The sequence below is a fragment of the Aegilops tauschii genome, chromosome 3 (genome assembly GCF_002575655.3).
Source record: "Aegilops tauschii subsp. strangulata cultivar AL8/78 chromosome 3, Aet v6.0, whole genome shotgun sequence".
Lineage (NCBI taxonomy): Eukaryota > Viridiplantae > Streptophyta > Magnoliopsida > Poales > Poaceae > Aegilops > Aegilops tauschii.
Genome location: NC_053037.3, coordinates 525,563,677 through 525,572,972, shown reverse-complemented (window position 1 = coordinate 525,572,972; position 9,296 = coordinate 525,563,677). Strand labels below are relative to the sequence as shown.

At 45.0% G+C, this 9,296-nt stretch overlaps 1 pseudogene; it reads right to left on the bottom strand.

The window, feature by feature from the left end:
• Positions 1 to 2,412: 2,412 nt before the first annotated feature.
• Positions 2,413 to 7,015, bottom strand: LOC141021033 (uncharacterized; annotated as a pseudogene).
• Positions 7,016 to 9,296: the final 2,281 nt, after the last annotated feature.

The window sequence follows — 9,296 nt, the reverse complement described above, 5'->3', positions numbered from 1 at the left end:
GGGGGCCGGGTTAAGTACTACTCGTAGCAAGTCAATGGTAGGTGACTGCTTGAAACATTAAATAGAACCACGGCTTTGAAGGTACGAGATGCACTGTTGCACATGCAGACCAGGCACGGGCGTGCCCGTCCGTGTTTTAATTATTTACGGCACACATTCAATAGAAGAATCTGTTTGACGCCGGAAGCACGGTTCTACAGTCATCTTGCCTCTACGAGCAACAAAATTTTCCACGGACACGTTCACATTTAAGTCAATAGAAGATTCAAGGCCGTGCCTCTGCTTTGCAAATGATTCTGCTGAAACACTCATGTCACGGCTTGTCACGTACCAGACACACGGTACGGCTTGGCATTGTCACGTACCAGACACACGGTCCTGCCTTTGGCATTATGACGCACTGTTCTACATGCCACACAGGCATGTAGAACAGTTCGTGTCTACCTTCGTGTCTCTTTGTGTTCCAGATGATTCCGTTGACTCTAACACCAGGAGAGGCACGGTATGGAGGCCCAGAGAGGCATGCTTGTGTTTTACGCGGGATCAAAATTATCACAGGCACGGGCATGAAGCGCGTAAAGGCATGGTCGGTGGTATTACATAGAGTCACGCTAACCTTTGTCTTACGCACAGACACGGGCGTTTACTCTGTGAGGCGCGGAATGGCCTATACGAGAGACCCTGTTTTTAAAAGCGTATTTCCTTGTACGGGCATAAGCACGTGCATACAGCATAGAGGCACGGGCGTTTACTCTGTGTTTTAGTGTCAAGGGTCACAAGCACGGGCATAAAGCCCTCAAAGGTCTTCTAATTACATAGAGTCACGCACAGAGGTTTTCTAATTGTATTCATAATGAGTCGGTGGAGAGGCATGGTTTATCTTACCCGGAGTCACGATGGTGCGATTATTACGGAAACCTAATAGAATCGGACGACTGTCCGTGTTACAATTGTTTTCGTTGTAAGATTTTAACTCAAATGCACGAACCGTCAAGTGTGTCAGTGTTTCAAGTTAGAGGTCACCTTCGTGTCTCTTTGTGCTCCAAATGCATCCGTTGATCTATAACCAGTAGTGGCACGGTAAAGATGCTCAGGGAGGCATGCTTGTGTTTTACGTGGAGTCACGTTCATGCGTTAATTGCGGAAACCCAACGTGCATGTTACAATTAAGTCACTAGAAGATTCAAGGCCGTGCCTCTGCTTTGCAGATGATTCTACTAAAACGCGGACAAAACCAAGTGAATGAAGTGATGGCAGAACCACGGCTTTTCAAGAACGAGACACACGGTCCTGCCTTCGGCATTGTAAAGCACTGTTCTACATGCCACACACAGGCACGGCCGTGATTCCACGTGCTTTAGTAGCATGTAAAGACGTGATTCTCCCACGGCAAACGTCGTGAACCTACTGCTAAGCACTATATCCATTTGTAAAACAGAAACGCAAACACAACCGTGACCCGGTGTGTTTGAAATCTTTGCATCACAGAAGCACCGCGTGAAGGCACATGAGGCACGGTTGGACACGCATCGCAAGCACGATTATTTGAATTACTTACAGTCATGCATTCATAACAGAAGAACATGCGTTAGAATAGGCGAGGCACAGTTACCACGAAAGCCACGGTTATGCAGCCCCAGAAGCACGACCCAGATTCTGTGCTTAAAAACATTTTCGTTCCATAATGGCGGGCGTGACCATGCAACCGTGAGAGTCACGGTTGAATACTCACCGGTGGCATGACCGTGGCTGCCTGTGCCCTTAGGTTATTTTTATCTCTCTGTCACGCAGCAGAGAAGCATGCTTGTATGCTTACAACATCCATGTTCAGAAACCGACGCGGCTGCGGAAAATAACAAGGAAACCTGTGCCTCTGATATTTTTATCCGCCGAGTAAAAAATACATGAAGGAGCAAAAGGCGTTCTTATTTAAATTTGTTTTGTTTCTATAACTGCAGCAAATTAACTTACAAGCCGTTCTTATAACCACAGCACAAGAAAATAAACAATCGATAACCGCCCGCCCTCCCCACCAATTGCTTGCTATTTCATCGCTCCACGTGCGGCCTTGTTTTTGAATGTTCAGCGATCCATTCTTCCTTCTCGACCCTTGTGCAATCCCACCCTTCTGCGTAGCTATTCAACCTATTTACCTGTAAAATTAATATTCATACATAAAAACAAAGCGAAATATTGCGGTCATCACTGTTTTTTGCTTACGTCCTGTTTAAGCTGCATTATTACCTTTTAATTTTTCTATTCGTACTGTTCTCCGGTACCAAAAAGTCTCCACTCAGACCTTTCCTTTTTGAAAATGGACTGCGCAGATTCCGTGCCTTGTCCCGGGCTTCCCTATATGCATTCTGTGTGCCTGGCTTGTGTGATGTTTGATTCTGGCATAGATGCAAGACTTCGGTAAATGCTCCCTGCTGTCAGTGGGGTCATTGGAGTTGCTGGCGTCTAACTTTTTCCTCCTGGGCTTGGAGTGCATTGTCCTGAGCCATTTGATGTCCCCGATGGTGTTGTCGGTGTTGTCGGCCATTTCATTGACCTTGCCCTCTTCTCCTGCTACGATTTCCTCTTTTCCTCTTCAATCCTCATCCTCTCCTGGACTTCTGGGTTATCCGGGCAGTTTGTTTTCCTGTGACCCTTTACTCCACAACGGCCGCACTTGGATGCGGCTTTGTTGCCTTTTCCTTTCTTCTCAGAACCAGCTTTGATTCGATCTCCTTTTTTCGTACCCTTTGAGCCACTCATGGGAGGGTTCTTGAGAGTTTCGGCAAGAATGCCTGTGTCTGGTTCCTCGGCAAGTGCCGCCATGACTTTTATTTTCATATCTACCGTACACTCACGCAACACACGGTATGCCTTCTCTTTTCTGCAAGCATTTGAACAGATATCCGACAACTCAGCGTAAGCGAGGCCGAATCTCATAGTTTCATCATCTTGTATGGTCATGCTATCACCTTGACTTGTAGATAGAACTTTCAGACTCTCTGATAGATTCCTGGACCATCTGGGGATGACAAAGGATTTTGGAAGTTGATCGATCATGCCTGTTTGATCCATCACCTTAAGCACATGGCAGCACTGAATGCCATCCCTACTCATTTTCTTGCACCTGCAACTGTATATTTCTTTTTGCTCATCCACATCTACCCTGAACTCAGACCTGTCAAATTCCTCGCCCGGATATGGTTTCCACACTTTTTCTCCAGGCTCAATAATCTTTTTTTTAAAAATACTGCCTCCCCTTTGCCAGGTCAGAGCACTTGAAGTAAGTCTGGTTCCGTAGCTCCAGCTGGAATTTCCTGAAAATTTCATTCGTGTATACTTGACTTGCTTGTCTTTCAATCGGAAAACCCGTCTCTAGTGATGGCGCCTTCTCTTCTGTTCGGTGTCTTTTCTTGTCAAGCGTGGCGAGGCAATTTTGCTGAATCGTGTGATACGCATTAACAAACCTTTTTATAGTGTCCTTGTGGTCAACATAATTCTTCCACATTGAATTCGTGCTCTCACTGCGAGTGGTTGTTGACGAGAAAGGATAGAAACAGTCCTTGAAGTAGGCCGGCACCCAAAAATTTCGGAGTTCCCATAGCATGTTCAGGTGTTTGTTGCCTTCCGCCTTGTGCAGAGAAATTGCTGCTTTCCAGGCACGCTCAAACTCGTCTTGATCTAGTGAGTTTTTGATGATTCAAAATATATCATCAGACATCCCTAGGTGCTGCGCAAACACTGCTGCGTTATTTTCCTTCAGGTTCTTCCTAATATGCCACTAGCAGAACCTGTGCCTCGTCCTCGGAAGAGCTTCCTTTATTGCAGTCTTCATCGCCTGGTCCTGGTCTGTGATTATGTATTTCGGCTCTTTACCTCCCATTGCCTCGACAAACGTGCTTAGGAGCCACTTGAATGACCCTATTTTCTCATCCTTCAAAAGGCCTACTCCAAACAGGACGGTCGACCCGTGGTTGTCGACACCTATAATTGGTGCAAATGGCAAGCCATATATATTCGTAGAGAATTTTGTGTCAAAAGACACGAAATCTCCATATAGATCATAATTCATCTTACACAAGGAATCTGTCCAGAACAGGCTGCGCACTACATTGTTCTCTGTCTCTTCCACATGGTGGAATCCCGGCCTCCGCCTGTGCATATCAGCAAACATTTTCATGGTGTCTGCGATATCAGTGCCGCGCTCTCCAGCCCTGTCCTGGCATGCAATGTTGCTTATGTCAATCGTGTCGAACATAATTTCTCGCCTCGGTTTCCCCATGGCAGTAAAAATCTGCATAACCTTCCTTGGTTCTAACCTCGCCTTCTGCAGCACTTATATAAAGAATTTCTCCTGAGGTGTCATCTTCTTATAGCATCTCATGAACTCCAGCATCCAATCAGATGGGTGAAGCTGGTGGTTGTGCTCTAAATGAACGTTCTTCAGGTACCATTTCCTCCTATCTGTATCCCTCTTGGCTGTTATTTGGACTGGGCAGCTTGTCCGGATCAAGCAGTTGCTCCTTCTCTCCTTAACATGTCTCTCAATTGTTTTATTCTGCCCTTCCTTGGTGCACTGAAACACCTGCTTGTCAAGCTGCTGGTCATATGTCGATCTTCTGCTCGTTGATCGCTTGGCAGCAAAGCCAACCTTTCTAGCATATCTGCAGAAAAACAAAAAGCACTCATCCAATGATCCGAATACCATACCACCCTCTGGTTCGAGCGCTTCGGTGACCTCCTGAATCGTTGGGTATATGCCTTCTTTAAACATGTCGTCCATTTCTTTCTCTACAATGGTCGGCGGTGCCATGATGATTATGTCTACCGTGTCTTCGTTCGTCTGATCGCATTCACTTCTGACGACATCAGTCTCATCGCCAGCCATAGGTCCACTTACAGCGGAGCTGCTGCTGCTCTGTTGTTTGTCACACGCAGCAGCGTCGTTTCTACATGGCACGGCCAAATCCATAAATGAGTCTGCCTCTCCAATGTTGCATTGTGCAATGCTGCCCCCTGTTTCTCCGACACTCGTGCAACCAAGGGACTGTGCTGCTTCTACCATGCAATCCGTGTTGGCGTTGTACGCTACTTGCTGCTGTGAATGTTGCGTTTCCTTCGAAATGGATAGAGAACTATGATATTTCTTGCCCTCATCTGTTATCCCCTCCGCCAAATCCTGAACACATGGCAAGAAACAGAATTAGGTGTCCAGAGCAGCATATGCATTTTTTTAATTTCTAAACAAAAGATTTATATGACTCATCAGGGCTCATTTGGAATACCAAAACCAGACCCGTGCCTCTTCACCGAGTATAAGCCGTACACCAGAAGCACTGTTCACATCACGAATGTGACCATGCTACACACACATCTGCACAAAGAGGCACAGATGTGCTTCTGTTTACACCATACAACCGGAGAGGCACAACAACATCCTATATAAAAGAACAACTGCACATACAGCCGTACAAGACGGACAGCCGTCCTCCTGTTTTCCACTTTACCCTGTTCTCCCATAAAACTGTTTGTGTGTTGAATTGAAAAAGCATAGTTCCAACGTCACCTTTGTTTTCCCATGCCTCTCTTGTCCAGCAAATCTTGGCGACAACCTCCGTGCATTGGTGATTTCGCTGACGATTTTGAATGCCATCGGAGATCCTTTGGAAGGACCCCTCATGTTGAATGCCACAGGTGATCCTTTCAAAGGACCTTGCCTTATGTTTTCATCGATTCGTGGACTACGGCGATACTTGCTTCCTTCCTCGTACACCTACGTGTGGAAGATACTGCAATTTAAATATACCAGACGAAAACAAAGAAAAAATTGCTCACAAAAAATATACATTTGCTTTAAATGTTGTTGCACGTTCGTATATGCTGTCACCTGTAGTGCTTTCTGATGCTGCTGTATGGTAGAGCTTATTGCTCCTATGTTTGATTTTGTCGCTGGACTCTTCTTGCTTGTGCAAACCATACCGAATCCTTGAACACCAATGCTTTTGTTGCCAATGATCCTTCTTCTTACATCAAAGGAAATTTTGTTACCCTGCACCTCTTCATTATGACCGCCTACAAACGCTGGGCCGTCACAACGCCCGCTCTGCGCCTTTGTGGGCATCTGTGTCTTCAAACCAAAAAATAATTAGGGGCACGTGCGACTAAAACTTCCACGCACGTTAAAACCAGCGTTTGAAGTTTTCGTCGTTACCTGCACAATCTGCTTAGTGGAGTCTCTGCTGCTTAGAATGCTCCTCTTGGCAGGTGTCTGTTGCACACCATGCTCCTAGTTGGGGCGTTTGCCAAGAACTTGTATCTCACTCTTGACTGCAATTATTCCAGCCCGCATGGCATGTGCGTGTTTGACAGCATCTGCATCCTTGATCTTCTTGTCGTTTTGTAGTATTTTTTTTTCTTCCACCTCTCGATACTCAACTGCAGAGTAGATGCACAGGATAAACAGATATTACAGCATTCATCCAGGATATATAAATCATTTTTGTTGTTGTTAATGATCTACTATTTGGTGTTCTCAGTGGTGACACCTTGACAGCAAACGTCACAGAAATAAAAGACCAAACACTAATGTTCAACTGCCTTACTATTACCTGCCTCCCATAATCCTTGCCGATGTCGTTCAAAGACCGACCGTCTCTGTTGTCCTGACCAGATGACGCACTCTTGAACATCTGCCCCGAAAAAGAGATGTAATAAATATAAAGGTTATAAACCTGCAGTATCAGTGTTGAAACTTTTCGAAGTCGATATCAACAGAGATATATTTTTAGTTCTATATAATTAACATATATAAATATATACATACATTAATTTTTAATTAAACTACAACCTCAACCAAAGTGAGATCCTCTGATGCTAATTTGCTTGTGCAACACTTAACACAAAGATAACCATGAAACCTAACAAAAGTAATAACCTCGTATTACAAGGATGAGAGGATACAAAACAAAAAACATACTCAAATCAAAGCTACAGTGTAAAACTAAATAGTTTTATTCTATGAATCCCGACCACAACAAATTCATCAACGAATTGAATCTCGTGTCTCAGGAATCGCCACGCAAAAGGTGCGTTGATAAATTTTTTACTAACCTTTGATTGCCGAATCTTATGCGCTGATTGTTCGGAAGTCACACCTTTCTAAATTGTGGGGGGATCTGCTTCCCTGCAGTTTGTCAGCGATCCCCTTGCAATGATTTTGAATCTCGGAGAGAGAGAAAAGAGAAAGAGAGAGGGAGAGAGAGAGAAAGAAAGAGAGAGGCTACTTCATTTTTTGCGTGCAGGAGAAGAATAACCTGATAGGTGGGGTGAGTTTTGCGACACATGAGAGATGGGCATGTTACTTGGGCGTGACGAGATGTGGTAGGTCGACTTCACTTGACCGTCGACGACACTGATAAGTGGGCTCTCAGTTACTAATTCCTCTAAGTCTCTCACTAACTTGTGGGGTCGGCCTTATATGAGTCCTACAAGGAGTACCTCCATCTGAGGTGAGAAAATGTGGTAGGTGGACTTCAAACTCATACTGACATGTGGGCTCTCAAATAGTTCCTCCAAGTATTTGACTAACTTGTGGGGTCGTCCGCAGATGAGTTCCAGATCTCTCTCCATCTAGCATCGGTGGCGACAGGCAAGCTCTCCAAAGGAAAGCCAATCCTGATCCCTCCGCAGAGTTCGCTCGTCACTGAAAAATTATCGGTCTCCTTCATCTCACTCGCCGTGGATCTCCTGTTCAGGTAATCCATTGCATCCTCACCATGATTATGCCACCGATTCAACGTTTGAACAAAAAAATTACCGGTGCTAGCAATTCCGCGGGCTGCGTACACACCGCATGTGCGCAACACAACAGGTGGGGCGCGATTTGAATATCGGTTCTGGATCCAATTATCTTCAGCTGGTCCGTGCTCAAACTGTTGCGCCGTCTTAACAGCAGAGGGGTTATGGATTTAAAATTAGGACTCAGCTAACGTCACTTTAACCATGCCAACTGCATGCTTGCGCCGTGGTTTTGCTAACTTGAGTTATATCTCCAGCCATGCAAAACTTAAGCACTCGTCTTAGCTAACCAATTAGAGACAGGTCAAATTATTTGTATAGATCCGCAATCTATAGCAGAGATCCAAAGGATTTACGTCCGTTTTTGCAAAGCAGTTACTAACTCAGAGTTAGAACCCGTCTTAGCTAACCAACCTGTTGATGATGGTCTCACATGCAGTGCTAACAACTGTCTTACATAGCTGACCTGGTAACGATGACGTCTCATGACCTCTTATGTAGAGTTCGATGAGATGGACTCCACCCCATAGCTGTCGGAGACTCAGAGTCTGTCTGTCGATGGCACGGAGATTGTCACCCAAGATTTCATGGTTCATGACCAACTAGAGACAGAGAGACTAAGGATCGAGTTAAAACATGCAGCGCACAAAAAGCTTGTTGAGGAGTACAAGACAAAGAAGCAGCTTGCTGCCTCGAAGTAGGTGTTTTTTATCATGCATCTCGCGTGTGTCGTTGAAATTTCTTTGGAAATCAATGCCTCTCATTCTAGCTGCATTTTTAATCATGGCTTAAATATTTATCTCTGTTTTGCTGACTCGGCGTTTATATGTAAGCTTCTGCCAGAAAAGCATGTGGTTCAACAATACATTTGCTAAAGGTCATTTCTTATCTTTGTCCACAGAGCTGCTGCAATGGGTGAATACGAAGAAGAGTTCAGCACAAAACTTAGCTTCCAGAAATTCATTTCTGTCTGTGAAAAGCTAACAGAACCACAAAAACAGCTTGTCAGAGATATTGGTTTTGGATACCTTCTAGATTTGTGCTGTCGCGAGCTTCCAAGGTGTTTCGTTCGCTGGCTTGTCCGCTATTTTGATTGCCCTTCTAGGTGTTTCATACTGCCTAGTGGATACATATTCCTTATCAACTCGTACACCGTGCACCGGATCTTAGGAATTCCACTGGGCGGGCAGATTATCCCTAGAAAATGCTCAGAAGCTTTCAGATGTCAGGTTAAGTCTGGAACTTGGTGTGCTGGGCACGCTCCAAACATCAGAGAGTTAACTGATCTCATAACCCCAGAGCTGACAGGAGAAGTGTTTCAACGGGTTTTCGTGATGTTTGCAACAACGGTATTTCTATGCCCAACGACATATGATTGCATTAGCCCCGACTATTTAGCCGCTCTAGAAGGACCAGCAAGTAACATGTCATCATATGATTGGTCCAATGCTGTCACAGAGAAACTGGTGACATCACTCCAGACCTTCAAGGACAAAGGATTCGCA